We start from the raw sequence: 16,304 nt of genomic DNA, 5'->3' as shown, positions 1-16,304 counted from the left end.
TGGAATATCTTTCCCCTTATTTGTGTCTTCTTCAGTTTCTGTCATCAGTGTCTAATGATTTTTAGTGTATAGGTCTTTCCTCTCCTTGGTTAATTTTAGATATTTATTCTTTGTGATGCAATTGTAAATGGATTTTTTTTTTTTAGTTTATCTTTCTGACAGTTTATTTTTAGTGTGTAGAAATGCTAAGAGACAAATTTTTAAATCTATGATTTAAGATTTACCATTAGAAATGAGAAAAAATGAAAAAATTAAACCCAAAGCAAGGATAATGGAGGGAATAATAACAGAGCAGAAATCAATGAAATTAAAAACAGAAACATGAGAGAAAAGTCAATGTAGGCAAACATCAGTTCTTTGAAAATGTCAGTAAAATTGACGAAATTTTAGTGAGGCTAAGAAGTATAAAAAGAGAAGACACATGGAGCTTCTTGCCCAGTGGAGCAGCGGTTAAGTGCACATGTTCCACTTTGGCGGCCTGGGGTTCGCTGGTTCAGATCCCAGGTGTGGACATGGAACCTCTTGGCAAGCCATACTGTGGCAGGTGTCCCACATATAAAGTGGAGGAAGATGGGCATGGATGTTAGCTCAGGGCCAGTCTTCCTCAGCAAAAAGAGGAGGATTGGCAGCAGATGTTTGCTCAGGGCTAATCTTCCTCAAAAAAAAAAAAAAAAGAAAAAAACTTTAAGAAAAAAGGGAGAAGACACAAATTGTAAATATTGGAATGAAAGAGAGTACATCACCACAGACCCTATAGATATTAAATGGATAAGCAGAGACTACTATAAAGAATTCAATGCCCATTAATTCAACAACTTATATAAAAAGGACAAATTCCTTGAATGATACAAACTTTCAAAGGTCAGTCAAGAAAATAAATAACCTGAATGGATCTATATCTATATCTATATCTATCTATAGCTATCTATATCTTTTAAACAATCTGCCCTTTGCTCCAGAGAAAGACACTGTCTCTCTCTTCCATGGCTGTTCATTGTAAAAACATTCCTGAAAAAGAGTATGGAACAAAGACAGTAAGTTCCTCTGCTTATAAGATGTTCAGAGATGCAAGAGGCCCTTGGAGAATCGTTTCCTAACAGGATTGAGATGGTTCAGGGATGGCTGAAATTTTGTAGACTCTGGTTCTCCTTATGTCTTAGGAGTAGCTCTCCCGAAGTTCCAAATGAGAAAATGAAAGCCTGGGAATTTTTTAGGTCCCCTCTTTGTTGGATGGTCTTGAAAAACAATTTCTATCTCTTCAGCAGGGGGAGACTGCAGAAAACTTCATTCTTCTTTTCAACCTTTTCCCATTTAGCTTGTAATCCTCCGCCCCATGTAGCTTAAGCGAATAAATCAAGGTGAAAACCTGCAGCACTTGACACACTTTTCTGGGCCTCCCTTCTATCCATGATCTGGGATGCCTAATTCCTGGATACATTGGCAGCCCTAAGTTTTACAGGTTTTTTGTCCCATGAGATTATCCAAAGCTCTGTTAGCTTCTCTGCCCCTTAACAGAAATCGTGAAGCTCCTGGATGAGAAACAAAGGGTAGTTTCTTACAGCAATAGCAATAGGCAGAGTATTATAGCATAATTTTCTGTTTTATAATTTTCAGTTCCCCAGACATGGCCCCCCAGAGATCAACACAAAGAGGGCCAGGTGACACCTGCACACACAGAGGGGTGTGTAATCCCCTGGCTTAATTCTTACCATTGAGCCTCACTCCAAGAGTTGCCCTGAGAGAAAAAATGGCCAACAGAATGTCTGCTTACCTCTGTGTGGTTCCAGTGTCTCTGTGACTTGGCTCCTCAAGTTCTAGCAGCTTCGGTCAGTCTCTAATACCTTAAGTCAAATGGTTCCTTATTTTCTTTTTATCTGGCTTTTCTACCTTTTCTCGAGAGGACATTTTGTTTATGCAAGTAATTTCACTTTAGCTGCTTGCAAGATCCTTCGAGTTAGCCACGCTTGGAATTATATCTCATATTAGTTCCTTGTTTATTTTCCATATTCTTCTTTAGGAGTATGAGCTCTGTGAAATGAGGCCACTTTGCCTTATTCTCCAGTGAGTTCCCAGTGCCTTGAAAAGCATGTGGCAACTAGGGAGCATTCAATAATATTAGATAAATAGACAGATGGATTCATTTAGGTGAAAAATAATAAAACCACAATTTAAAAAATTTCTAGCTGGATGCCTACTGACTTCTATCTAGTAGTTTCTGCTCTTACCTGCTGGTACATACTTTCTCAGTAAAAACAGCTCATCTTTTTAGCACATGGGTTTATTAATGCACTGTTACATCATTATCGCTACTTAGGAGGAGAAGCATAAATGTTCTGTGAGTTTGGAAATAGTTACCTTTCTGTATATGACCTAAAAGAAGCTGTAGATAAGAAGAGGCTATTTTATGCACACATCCTGTTTCTTCCCCTCCCAGTAGAGTCCTGTCCGCTCTCTGAAGCTTCATGCTTGCTGCCTTCTTGCTTTGGATCAGGTTAAAAGTCACCTTTTATAAAAGGTCTTCTGAGACATTTTCCTGGTGACTCGGTATTCTCCTCTCCGGGCTTGCACAGCTCTGTGTGGGTTCTTCTGTTACAGCCCTTATATTACATGGTCTTACAGTTAGTTGCTTACATGTTCAGGTTCCTATCTGACTACTGAGATCCTTTCATAAATACCTGGGTATCCCTGGTAGCCAGCACGAGGTCAGGCACATAGAAATATCTTAGAAAATGTTGGTTGGATGCTTTAGTAAGCTTAGAATGTTTCCTATCTTAGGATTATGTACATTTAAAACAATGACAACAAAATGAAACTAATTTTGGAATTTTGGTTAGCCATCAGCTGTGTGTAGAAGCCACTTGAGAGAAGAGGAGGACTTCCCAGAGCCATTGGATTCTATTGTTCTGTTTATTCCTGAATTTACACACTTTAAATCCTTTTTCATAATTAATATCCTTGGAATCAGCCTTGGCTTTTGGAGAGGGGAATTTGAGGTGTCATCTAGGTGGTGTGACTTTAAAAGAACCAGCAAGGTTTTCTTCTCTCTGACTCTCCTCTGCTTGTGTTTGGAATTCCACGTATAGTGATCTCCTGCCTTATGTTAGCTCTGCAGTCCTGCTGTAGACTAAGCTGAAAACAAAAATATGTCTATGTGGGGACATACATCAATTATTAGCTAGATAATTTATTTTCATGACAGAAGAAGTGTGGTTGGTGAGACTGCATCCTGGAGAGGGGTATGCGCAGCAGAAAGGGCAGAAGAGAGATGGCGAGGATGACAAATGGGGAAGCCAAAGACCAGTGTGGGTTACTGACACCTTTGTCAAAGTCTAATCTCCCTTTGAGATGCTATTTTATGTATTATTTTCCTAATCTGCCAAAATAAAATAAAAAGCTGATGCAAATAGTGCTCTAACCGTCTTCTTAAGTGTTTCTTTAGTGGAATATTATATTATGCTTCAGATGTTGAAAATGTTGGGGTTTTGAAAAGCATATGAAGTCCCTTTAGTATGAGAACAAATTTCCAGAGAGATGAAAATATCCCAATATTTTCTGTTTCTGATTTAACTAGTCAAATCGCAAATGACTATAGGTATTTTATCCTATTTTTGCCTTTATTATCACCAAATGGTAAAATTATAACAGCTTTAATGTAAATAATCTAATTATCTATATATTTTGGTTTGCTTTTCATAGGTTGATGGCAATTTAAGTATCTTGGACCGTGAGTACTTCCATTTGGCATGATGTTGCTCTAGACTTGCAAAAGAATATGCTTTTGGACACAGACTGCTGTGGTTCTCACGAGCAAGATTTAGAGGCTGTACATACAGGTAAAAGGATGAGGATTCTAGGTTTATGTAAGCCGGCCACAACCAAAATTAATATCTACAAACTTTTTGTCTACATGTGCTTATATATGGAATCATGTGTGTCATATACATGACATAATTAAATAATCCTTAGCTTCCGTGAAAAAAATCTATATTTTTGCATTGAAGGGTTTATCTGCATAATGAGATGTCACCTCACACCTGTTAGGATGGCTATTATAAAAAAAAAAGACAAAAAGATAAGTGTTGGTGAGGTTGTGGAGAAATAGAAAACCTTATGCACAGTTGGTTCAGAAGTAAAATGATGCAGCCACTGTGGAAAATAGTATGGAAGTTCCTCAAAAAAGTAAAAAATAGAACTACCAAATGATCCAGCAATCCCCTTTCTGGGTGTATAGCCAAAAGCATTGAAATGAGGATCTCAAAGAGATATCTGCAGTCCCATGTTCATTGCAGCATCATTCACAATAGCCAAGAATGGAATGGAAGCAACCCAAACGCCAAATGGATAAAGAAAATCTGGTAAGTGCACTTAAAAACTTTTTAAAAGAATAGATCTCATATTGAGTGTTCTTGCCATACACACACACGGAAACTTTTGGGGTTATTACCTTGATTGTGTTGATGATATCACAGGCATTTGCCTATGTCCAAACTCATCAAATTGTGTACGAGTATATGCAGTTTTTTGTAAATCGATTATACCTCAATAAAGCTGTAAAAAAACAAAAAGAAAGAAAGAAGAAAATGCTTAAAAAAAAGAGTTTATCCCACAGGGGACTGTGGAGCTAACATCTGGAGGCTGTAGGTTGGAACTAAGCCAACGGCCTTTTATCAGTTCCCCTGTCCCCTGAGAATTATGGGACTTAAGTTCACTTCATTCCTTGTCCAGTCTCTCTGCTTTCCTGATGGAGCATTAAGGAGCTCACAGCCTCACCTGTAGGAGGCAGAAGAGTGCAGGGGTTTGAAGCACATTCTCCAGACTCTGGCTCTTGATAACTATGTAACTTTGGGCAAGATACCTAATCCTCAGACTTGGTACTTATCTGTGAAACTGAGGGTTACAAACAATACCTACCTATAAGGTTGTAGTGGGAGTGACATTGGATAAGGTACACAAAGCACAATGGTAGCAGACAATAAACATTTAATACATAATAGTTGCTCTTATTATTATGGTTAATGCAATAATATTTTCCCCTTCTCATCTTTCCCTAAAGGGAAGAGAATTAGCACTTCACTCTCCTAAAGGAAAATTTCTGGGAGGTTAGGGGAAAGCCTCCATCCTTTTGCTATTTACTCCTACGAGTGGATGAAAGACCAGGTAATTTTATCTCAGGAACATTCAATTCCTAAATCATCCAGCCCGGCGCCTTCTTCCTTTGCAGAGCCAGTTTGCCCACAGGGCATAAAATGCTGGTATTCTCTCCACCAAGCCTGCCTCTTTCTTGCTGTTGTCTAATTTAGAATTAAGTCTAAATGAGCTTGCTTAACTACAGATCTTGAGCCACATTAACAGTAGTAAGTGTGGTAATTTTATCTCAATCCGTCTAACTGTCCTTTCTCTGTTTTGAAGTTGAATGTGGGAACTGAAAGGGTTATTTATGTGCCTTCTAACTCTCCCAAGTTTTTGTTTTCTAAATTATTTCCATGTCCTTCAGGGGTGTTAACTGCAGTTATCACTGTAGAATTTCTTTACATTTTGAGCCTTAGATGTTGTTTCTCCATCTGCTGGCTGCCCCCTTGCCAGGCAATAGCCATTGCCCCTTTTGGACTGCTTCCACAAATGCCTTTGGGCCTGGTCCCATCACAGCTGCAGGCTGATGTGGGAGATGGTGTTGCCTTAGACTTTTTCTCAGTGTTTGTTACTGCCCCTTCCACTGTTGCCATGACAGAGATATGGGTGTTTAGGGTGACCAGCATCAGGAAGGCACATGGCATGCTGCTTAAGAAGCAGTGTCTTCCAGTCCCAGGCACCATAGATAGTTCCAGGAGCTTTCTTCCGCAAATAAAGTAAGACCCTTCTCCAAATATTCCGGATATATGCTGAGTCTTATCTACCCACACTGCGAGAATGGTAACTTTTCCATTCCCATGAAGATTTCCCCCTGATTGAATGTACAGATTTCCTCCTTAGAAGCACTCCCATGATTGAGTATGAGCACTTAATCCTTCCCTTTTAGAGATATTCTCCTCTATAGTGAGAAATACCCTAGTTCTCTCAAGGTTTACCTAACAGCTGCTGAAATGTACACCCCAGTCAGAGATTGAGCGTCTGGACGCTAAAGCATATTGTCAGTCATGCAGGAATTTCTTGGCCCATGTTTTGTGCAAACAGCTGCTGCATTTTCAGTTTTGAACTTGGCAGACCTTATTTTCAATATGCATTGCCAAAAATTATGGCTCATGTACTGTATTTTCCCTTCTCCCAATTGGGAAAGAAGAAAGGGTCAAATAGAGAGCTAAAGTGGGGTCAATATGGAGTTGACCCTCTAGCATATGACATATTTACTTATCAGCATCAGATGTTATTGCAGTATTTGTGTGGCCATTTCCATTTATGTATGTATATATCTTGTGTACGTGTGTGTTTATTTGTGTATCAAATCAGTCATAGATTTTAACAGAGTAGACAACCATTAATGGCTTGTGATGGTTTACTAGTGCCTAGGAGATTGCTGGTCTACTGTGCTATGTGATCCCATGCAACGTTGCAATCGTGTTTATTTCATTTCCTAAAATTTTTATCAGGTATTCTTAAAATTATCCCAGTTGATTTGTATGTCTTACTAAAAAGCATAAGGAAGAGAATTTATGATGCTTTGAACTCAAACGTCCCCATTCTTTTTTTCTCACCATTCATTTTTTGGAAACTGTAACTGTTGTGGACATAGTTTTGGTGGTCTGTGTTACTGAACCTCCTGTCCATGCTACCACCTCTCACTTCCAGTGCACTTTCCATATTACCCTTGGCGGTGTAGATCAGAATGTAAATCTAACCATGTCACCCTCCTCCGTGTCCAAACTCTTGCTGGTTCCTAATTTCCTACCGAATAAATCCCCTTCTCTTTATCTTAGCAGAAAAGGAAGGCCCTTCAATATCTAACGTGAAACTCTTTCCAGCCTTCTGTCCTGGAGCTCCTCTTTCTTGCCTCCTCCCTGCTTTCCCCTCATCCATTCCTCCCCTGGTACTCATAATTCTAATTAAATGCTCTTTTGGAACGTATCAGCACTTTCATGCCTCTGAGAATTTCCTTGGGATATTTGCATCGGGTATTAACTGTAGATTCCTTTCTCTCCCTTGTCTGCTTGGAGCATTCATATCCACCCTTCAGGACCCAACGCAAAAAATATCTCATTAGGAAGTTCTGAAGCTAGTTGTGCAATATTTCTTTGTTTGCATGTTTGTCATACCAACTAGTTGTGAGCTCTTCAAGGGTGGAGATATTACTTTATTCCTCAAGTTCTTTCCCATTATTTATGCCCATTGTATTGGAGTGGGAGGAGGGAAAGGAAAACAAATATCTATCTATCTTATATGACTGCCTGCAAAGATTGCTTTCTCTTTGTTTGTCATCACAACAGGTCTAAATTGTTGCTTAAGGGCCCAACGTGTATGTGTGTGTGTGTGTGTGTGTGTGTGTGTGTGTGTGTGGGTGCACGGTGGTGGCCTCAACAGGCCCCATTGAAGCATCAGACGTAAGCAGCTCCCTCAGGGATTATTAGCTGTTGAGAGATTTTGCCTCATCTTCTGGCTGACCCCTACTAGTGGTCACTTACTCATGCTCTTTTCCTCTAGGGTTGAGCTCCGCCCTCCATTAGTTGGTCCATGACCAGCCTGGAAGTTCCAGTCTCATCTCCCTTCGGGGGCTCAGTGGTGTGGACTGACGGCAAGGTCTGCTTTACTCTGAAGAGCTGGTACTCCATGCAGCTTCTGGGCCTCCTTTCTCATCTGCTGATCTCCCAGGCTCTTTCTCCCCAGCATGAATAAGTGAATTCAGTTTACCCTCGTAACAACCCTATGCAGTATACACTATTATTATCTCAGTTTACAGATGTGGAACCTGTAAAAGAGCCAGGATTCAAACCCAGGCCGTCTGACCCCAGAGCTCGTGCTCTTAACTAGTGTACTGTAGAGTCCTAAACCTCATGCTTAAATTGAGAGATAGATTAATATTTCTTTATTACCTACAACACGACCATTAATTTATATATGATATTCATTGAACCATTGAATCTTCCCACCAAAAGTGAGAAAATGGTGGAACCATGAGTCAAATCCTGGTTTTATCACTCTAAAGTAATTGATGTTTTCACTTCATACAACTGCTTTTGTAGTTTGGATGCCAAAAGTAGTTTTTGAAAGTTTATTTTTAAAGGAAGGGTAACTATTCCAACTTTACCAAAGTATCCATAATAAAAGTGATTATAGTAAGGACGAATAATTTTAGGCCCCGAAATGTTTTCCTGTGCACTGACATTTTGGCTTTTGTTCAGCCCACAGTACTAAATGGACTGACTGAGAAAAACAAAAGACAGACCGAGTGAAGGCATCAGAATTTATATTCCACTGACTCAGTCCCCATTGTGTGAAGTAGACCAGAATGGCTAAGTTGAACTTTGTATATTCAGCACCTCAATTATTAAATGCATCCCCAGAAAATCACTCTGTCAAATTTCCTGTGAGTTTGTTGTTGATATTGCACTATGAACATTTATCTGTTTGTGTCCTGTCACCATAACTGGTTTTTGCGTTTTACACAATAAAGTGACATCCCTGATTCTCATAGAATATTTGAATTATGTATAGCAGTATGTGTTCTGATAATTAATTTTAATCATCTTCTCACCCAGCAGGTTAAAATGAAAGTTATGGAAATCAAAAAGTGTAGCATCAAACTGCTATAATTGTTTCAGATAGATTACAGTTGTTAGTACCCAAATGGAAAGATGTTTTGGTATATATTTGTTTTTCTGTTTTGTGAGGTCTCTAAAAATGTTTTTCTATTAAAAATTTGTTAGGTTACAACATTAGTCGACACTAGAATACTTTTTTTTGTTTTATATCTGGATACCATTTTTCCAGACCAGCTGGCTTCGCTGGGAACTTTGACCCTGGCCCACAACATGAAGACTGACAATTTTCCTTTCTCCAGAGACTTCAGTGCACTCATGGAGGGAGGAGCAGAGGGCTGACTTTTGGCATAACTGGCTCTGGCCCTGGGAATGCATGATTTCCTAACACTGGAAAAATAGGGGCAAGATTTTAGAACCACACGTAGGCTATGAGAAAATGTGCTCAATGAAGAAAACAAAATCTCTGCAAATACTCAACACATCATAGATAATCTTAGTTTCTCCTGTGATTTACAAACCCCAATAAGGCAATTCCTTGAGTTCCCTGGCACATTTGCAACCAATGGTTTTTGTTGACTACATACAGTGACAATGGCTTCATCGACCGTACAAAGACCAACTGCTCCTTTCTTCTCTCCAAGCTGGAAGGTCATCTGGCTTGAGTATCAGCTGTGACCTCAGGGATGTCAGTCAGTTATCCTGTGGTGTATTCATCCAAGCCATTGTGCCCTGTCAGTGAGGCCGTTGTAGAGCTCCATATGGACAGAGGTAGAAGAAGTTATTTTCACCTTGACTTTTGTATTATTTTAAACTTTCAAGAATAAGGACAAATTACGGTGGCTTTTAAGAGACACATCTAGTGTGCATTGGGCTGGAGGCCAGATATTTCTACTATTGAGCTTTTCTATTATTGTACAAGCCTCAGTATTTTAGAATCCCTATTCATTTAATACAAGTGACTTTTATAAAGTTTCTGGGGGAATCTTTTGTTTAGGTGCAGCAGAGTGTTTTCAGTCCAAAACTACAGATGACATAGGGAATATAAGAGAAGTTAAATGTTTGATTCAAGGTTTCACAGCTAATTTGTGGTGGATTTGGAGTAGAACTAACATCTTGGAACTTCTGTCAAGTACTCTTTCCTTTATACCACATTTTTTAAGGATGTTTAATACATTTTAAAATTAAATTGTTTGAATCTGCTCAAACCAGAGACAACTAATTGTTCTCTGTCTCCGTTATCTTCTTCTTATCTAGTAATAGAACCCCTAATTTTAACTTGGCCTCACTTTCAGTTGTAGGTATTTCTGTGACTAAATAATTTCCGATGGGGATGGGAGAAGTGATGTGTACAACTGCCTGGTCACAGCCTATGGGAAAGACACAACCTTGTATTTCCCTTATGTTTCCCTTTTCCCTTTTCCACTCACGAGAGTAGTGATGTGGTCATGATCCATTTTGGACCATATTGACAAGGGCAAAATCCTAAAGATAGAGAAGAAGTTAGAAGGAATTTGAGTCCCTGATGCTATGGCACAGACTTGCCACCCCTAGTCTGCTTATGTCCAGACTTTTATGCAAGAGACAGAGAAATATCTACCTTGTTTCAATTGCCAATATTTACATCTTAGTTACAACACATGGACATATAGTGCAATTTAATCATTTGTGAATTTAATGCCATAATTTAATATTTGGTAACTACCAAATTTAAATGCAATATATGGACATTATGCTTGTGTAAATGTTAGCAGTCTTAGAATTAAACTGCCACCGTTTCATTCAGAGTCCTTCCAATAGCTTACACAGTGTGACCCTGATGTTGCCTCTTTAACGTCATCCCCTACTGCTTGCTCCTCTCAGTGGGCTCCAGTCATACTTGCCTCTTTGCTCTTCCTGAAATTCCAGATACGCGCCATGCTCCTTCCTCAGGATGTATGTTGTTTTGTTGTTCCTGTTAGTTTTTGTTTTTGATCTCTCTTCTGCCAATTTGCTTAGCAATCTTATAGGATATCTCTGCTTCCACAATTTTAGAACTTTGCTCAATTTTTACGTTTTCACTAAGTCCTTCCCTGACCACTTCAATAAATTTCTTTCTCCTTTGTCTGGCACTTGCATTCCCTTAGCATGCTTCATTTTTCTCCATATCATTTATTCCCATTTTCTTCTCTTCGCTGAAATACTAGCTCTCTGAAAGCAGGGACTTTTCCTGTTCAGTCCATTGCTGTGTCCCCAGAATACCATCCAGCACCTAGAAATCGCTGGATAAATGACTATTGAATGGATGTATGAATCAACCATTAAGTGTTTGGATAGATGTAAATGATGTTATGATCTATTTAAAAGTGATAATATTATTCTGATAATTCAAGTTGTTTCCTGAAATATCTCTAAAAGGAATATATTGGCTCTTCTAGAGGTAAAATCTCTTTCAGTGAGGCTATGACTGATGGAAATTTCATAGACGATAGGAAAAGCTCATTCATTCACACACATTATTGAATTTCCTTAACAGATTACTCATCTCTGATCGTGAAATAATTAGAAAAAATTCTAGAATTGCAAGGTTTTTAGGGAACAGATAATCACATGTATTCTGCAATATAAATTATAGGTTTTAATGCTATATTTCCTATCTTTATTTTTCCAAAGTAAGAAATCTGTGCTAAAGCAGCTTTGAAAATAAGAGTAAATGCAGAACAAATAATCCTTTCTTTAATGCCACTAACCAAAAGCTTAACACTATAGTGGGAATGGATTTATTATACTATATTTGAGTTCCAGAAATATCGCATTACTCTACTTTTATAAGTCAAATTAAATCCAGTTCTGAGTCTTGAGTCCTGAGGTTACACTAGAAATCCAGTACCGGGCATTTTTAAGATCTTTTCCTCCATTCAAGAACTCTGGGCACATGGAGATCTGGAAAACTAGAAGTAGGGCTCATTCCTAGCCCACGGGGTTGGATACAATATGCAGCTCCATCGCTGGTTTTCTACTCTGTGTTGGGCTCCGCTGCTCTGCATGAATTCGTGCTGTCCCTCACAGCCATGCTCTCTGCTGACACAGACCCAGCCATAGATCTTTGATCTCTGCTCTCCAATCATGGTGTTAAATTTCCTACTCTATCAGCACCTATTACCTTTTCCCCTAAAAACTCTTATTTCTACCCTTTGTGGAAACTCCCCAAATCTTGCCCTCCTTACATAGAGGCAGCTACTTCTTTTTTCCAATATAGCACTCTGCAAACTCTGTGTGAGCCACAAAGTTCCATCCTATCACCACCTATAGTCTTGAAAACTAAAGCTATTTATTTCAGCTTTAATGAGACACAAGTTTAAGGAGTTTAACAAGACTTTTAAGGAGGCATTTGAGTGTCAGGAAAAAATTGTGGAAGACTTTGAAATGGGCAAGCAAGATTACTAAATGTTCTATCTAGTGCGCCCTTCCCAGGCATCTTTACCTTTTGTTTTTTTGAGTTATTTTACAGAGCTATTTCTAGAACAGTTATAAGAATGCAAGTAATTTTTGTCCATAGAAATGTAAATGAAATGTGTCAAGTTGAATGTAATTGACTATTACTCTGTAGATGTTGACCAGTTTTGCGTCTACTTGTAAATTCGTTTCAGAATTCCTGATTGCCTATATATGGGAGTACTTTAAATTCTTTTCTTGAGGGAGTTGTAACATTTTACTGGTTCCTTCAGTTGCTAATGAGTTAAATATTGCATTTGACATGCATTAATTTTGTATTTGTATGTGAGCTATGATTTCATCTTTTAAAAAAATTAGCCTTTTACATTAGAGACACAATGGCGACCTCTCCTTCTCACCAAGGGGCCATGGAAAGGAAATGCATGTATATTATTTTTTCTTTGTCTGTTCAAAGTAGTCTAAAACAAAATAGAACAAAATAAACATTAACAATAAAGAAGGACATCAGTTAGTCAGAGTTTTCTTTTTAACTCACCGTTGGTCAGTCTTTTTATGTCAGAATTATGAGTTTTAATAATGCTCATAAAAACAGTTGAACTAAAGTATGCTATAAATATATGATATTTATAAGAAATCAACACCCTTGTCTTGCTGATTGTTTGCCACATACTAAGAAAAGTTTAGAATTGATAAGTATAAATATGGAAGAGAAAGACTAACAATGTTCAATAAACCCTTATAAAATTTGCAATTAATTTGAGTTGTATTAAGATGGAATGTATGGAATTTCATTCCACATCTGGGCTAAATTTTACTTTTGTATATAAAAGTTATATTTAAAACATCAGGTTTTTTTAAAGAAAATTCTTAAGTATATTAATGTAAAAATTATTTCAGGGGATTTAATCATACTATTAGGACTAAAATGGTGATTGGTTTCCTAGGAAATCTCTGTTTATTAATATGTTTGTATGTAAAAACTCTATTAATTATATCATACATCATCCTTATCCATTAATGAAATATATTTCTAAAGCCAAGACAGTGGGTTGGTTTAATTTTAATGGAAATTAATATTGAGAAATTATATGTAGTTTTTGACAAATATATACAAAATTTCTTTATTTTCCACTTACCTTCTTCAAATTATTCTATGATAGAAAAGATCTGATAGTTTTAATTTTTTCCATTGTTATTTAAGAGGTCTGTGGATGAGCAGTAAAATTGATAACCGATTTTTAATATTTCATCTCCACTTGATGCTTCCCTGACCCTCGGTGTAGAAAGGCTCTGTTGATTATTAGAATAGATTAATATTGAAGAGGTTTCAAAAAAAACTCCGCAAAATACTAAAAAATGAAAATACCATTAATCAGAGCCTACAGATTTAGTTTGTAAATGATCAAAAGTTGGCCAAAGATAGGATAGAAAACTACGTTTGATCCTTCTATTGAGGGGAAACAAAAGAGTAATGTTGAAATCACACACTCAAAATGACTCTTAGGATAAGCAGCATGATTAAGAGGAGAATTTCTGGATACATAGAATTATAATTATATTAAGGCCTTCAGTATCTAGTCACTACAACTGTTTGACAAAGTTTTCGTGGTTTAAAAATTCATAAGCTGATTAAAACTGACTGAGATCTGAACATTGTCACATACATTTAGAACTAGATAAATGGTAATAAATTTCAAAAGAATTAGGGGTGATTAAAATGCTTTGATTTAGGGGAAAATTGAAATGGAATAACTATAACTGAGCAACTATTAAAGAAAAACATCTTTCAATAAGATATATAAGTTTATATGATGGGGTAAAGTTTTTAAGGCCACCACATAAATAAGATTTATTAATCTGCTCCAGATAGATCCTACGAAAACATGAATAACAGTTAATTGGAATGAACCATTAAGGGATGGTTTGTATGGTGTGTTTGCTGAATAAAATAAAGTTTTTAAAAAAGCTTTTTTATTTTTATGAATATCTATGGTTTAGAAAAAGTTGGGTGTGACTAGGAATAAATTAATTTTGACGGCTTATTGAGGGTTTACTCAATACTAGACATCAGCCAAGTAATTTTTCGTGTTGCACCTCACTTAACCCTCACAGTATCCCTATGGACTGGCACTGAATTCCTCAGTCTCTGTCAATTATGTGAATGTTAGCATCCTGCCCTAACTGCAGCAGCTTATCTGCTCTGCCATTCTTTTATCATCAGACATCGTATTACACTGGGCTGTAGAAGGCAATTCAGTCTAAGCATGAAACCATCATTTTCCTTTTTAACAAATCTGTTGCACCCTAACCATAACAATTTGTACTACTTTTCAGCACTAGCACTAGAATGTCATTATTCTAAACCTTTTCTATATATTGTATTATTTGAGCTTCATGATAACTCTGTGTGGTAGACCTTATGATCACGCTCAGTTTTCTGACTGGGAGCACCGAGTCAGACAAGCTATGTAAATTATCCAATGGTACAAAATCGTAAGTGGCAGATCTGGGATTATGGTTCTTTATCTGACTTCAAAGCTTGCTCCCTCAATTTTTATAGTATACCACCTCCCTAGAAATTTGTATTATATGTTACTGCAATTCTACACACACACAACGTTTGAAGGACAATTTACATATAGTGACTGCACAAATCTTAAGTGTACAATTCAGTAAGTTTTGATAAATGTAGGATTCTGTGGAATCACCAGACAGTCAAGAAATAGAACATATAAATCACTTCCAAAAACTCCCTCATCCTCCATCAGGGCAATCTGCAACCAAGTAGGGAAACATTGTTCTGATTTTTATGACCGTGGAATAGTTTTTCCTCCCCTTGAACTTCATGAATAGAATAATACAGTATATCCTCTTTTACGTCTAGTTTGTTTCACTCATCATAATGTCTTTGAGATTCATCTCCATTGTGTGTTTCAGTGTTATATTGCATACCTTTTCTTAGTTTTTATATAAATATTTTCAAGCCTTAATGCTATTGTAAATGAAATTTTTTAAATGTCTTTTTCTATTTATTTATTTTATTGAGGTCATCTTGGCTTATAACTGTGTAATTTCAGATGTACAGTATTATATATCAGTTTCTGTGCAGGCTGCAGCGTGCTCACCCCCAATAGTCTAGCTTTTATCCCTCACCATACATATGTACCCCTTCACCCCTTTCGCCCTTTCTCCACCCAGTCCCCTCTGGTAACCACTGATCTGTTCTTATCCATGTGTCCGTTTACCTTCCACATATGGGTGAAATCATGCTATGTGTGTCTTTCTCTGACTGGCTTATTTCTCATGGCATAAAATCCTCAAGGTACATCCATGGTGTTGTAAATGGCACAATTTTGTCTTTTTTATGGCTGAATAGTTTTCCATTGTACATATATATACCACATCTTCTTTATCCATTCATCCATTAATGGACACTTGGGTTGCTTCCATGACTTGGCTATTGTGAATAATGCTGCCATGAACATAGAGGTGCATAAATCCTTCTGAATTGTTGATTTCATGTTCTTTGGATAAATACCCAGTAGTGGGATAGCTGGATCATATGATATTTCTATTTTTACTTTTTTGAGAAATCTCTGTACTGTTTTCCATAGTGGCTGCACCAGTTTGCATTCCCACCAGCTGTGATGAGGGTTCCCTTTTGTCCACATCCTCTCCAATACTTCTTATTTTTTGACTGGTTAATTATAGCCATTCTGACGTTTGTAAGGTGATATCTCATTGTAGTTTTGATTTGCATTTCCCCAATAATTGGTGATGTTGAACATCTTTTCATGGCCATTTGTATATCTTCTTTGGAAAAATGTCTGTTCATATCCTCTGCCCACTTTTTGATTGGGTTGTTTGTTTTTACGTTGTTGAGCTGTGTGAGTTGTTTATATATTTTGGAAATTAACCCCTTGGTGGATATATGATTTGCAAATATTTTCTCCCAGTTGGTGGATTGTCTTTTCATTTTGTTCATGGTTTCCTTTGCCTTGCAAAAGCTTTTTAGTCTGATGTAGCTCCATTTGTTTATTTTTTCTTCTGTTTCCCTTGCTCAAGTAGACATGGTATTCCAAAAGATACTGCTAAGACTGATGTCAAAGAGTGTACTGCCTCTATTTTCTTCCAAGAGTTTCATGGTTTCAGGTCTTACTTTCAAGTCTTTAATCCATTTTG

The 16,304-nt window shown here is 37.4% G+C and overlaps 1 long non-coding RNA gene across 1 annotated transcript in view; it reads left to right on the top strand.

The window, feature by feature from the left end:
* Positions 1-12,644, top strand: part of LOC139045224 (uncharacterized) — a 277,468-nt gene extending 264,824 nt beyond the window's left edge. The window contains exons 5-8 of the long non-coding RNA XR_011503153.1: positions 3,697-3,833; positions 4,232-4,355; positions 5,054-5,157; positions 7,633-12,644. This is a non-coding gene — a long non-coding RNA (uncharacterized lncRNA). The remainder of the gene's footprint in view (positions 1-3,696; positions 3,834-4,231; positions 4,356-5,053; positions 5,158-7,632) is intronic.
* The last annotated feature ends 3,660 nt before the right edge of the window (positions 12,645-16,304 follow it).

Source organism: Equus asinus, chromosome 5 (genome assembly GCF_041296235.1).
Source record: "Equus asinus isolate D_3611 breed Donkey chromosome 5, EquAss-T2T_v2, whole genome shotgun sequence".
NCBI classification, from domain to species: domain Eukaryota; kingdom Metazoa; phylum Chordata; class Mammalia; order Perissodactyla; family Equidae; genus Equus; species Equus asinus.
The sequence above is the reverse complement of the archived record's forward strand: the minus strand, read 5'-3'. Positions and strand labels throughout refer to the sequence as shown.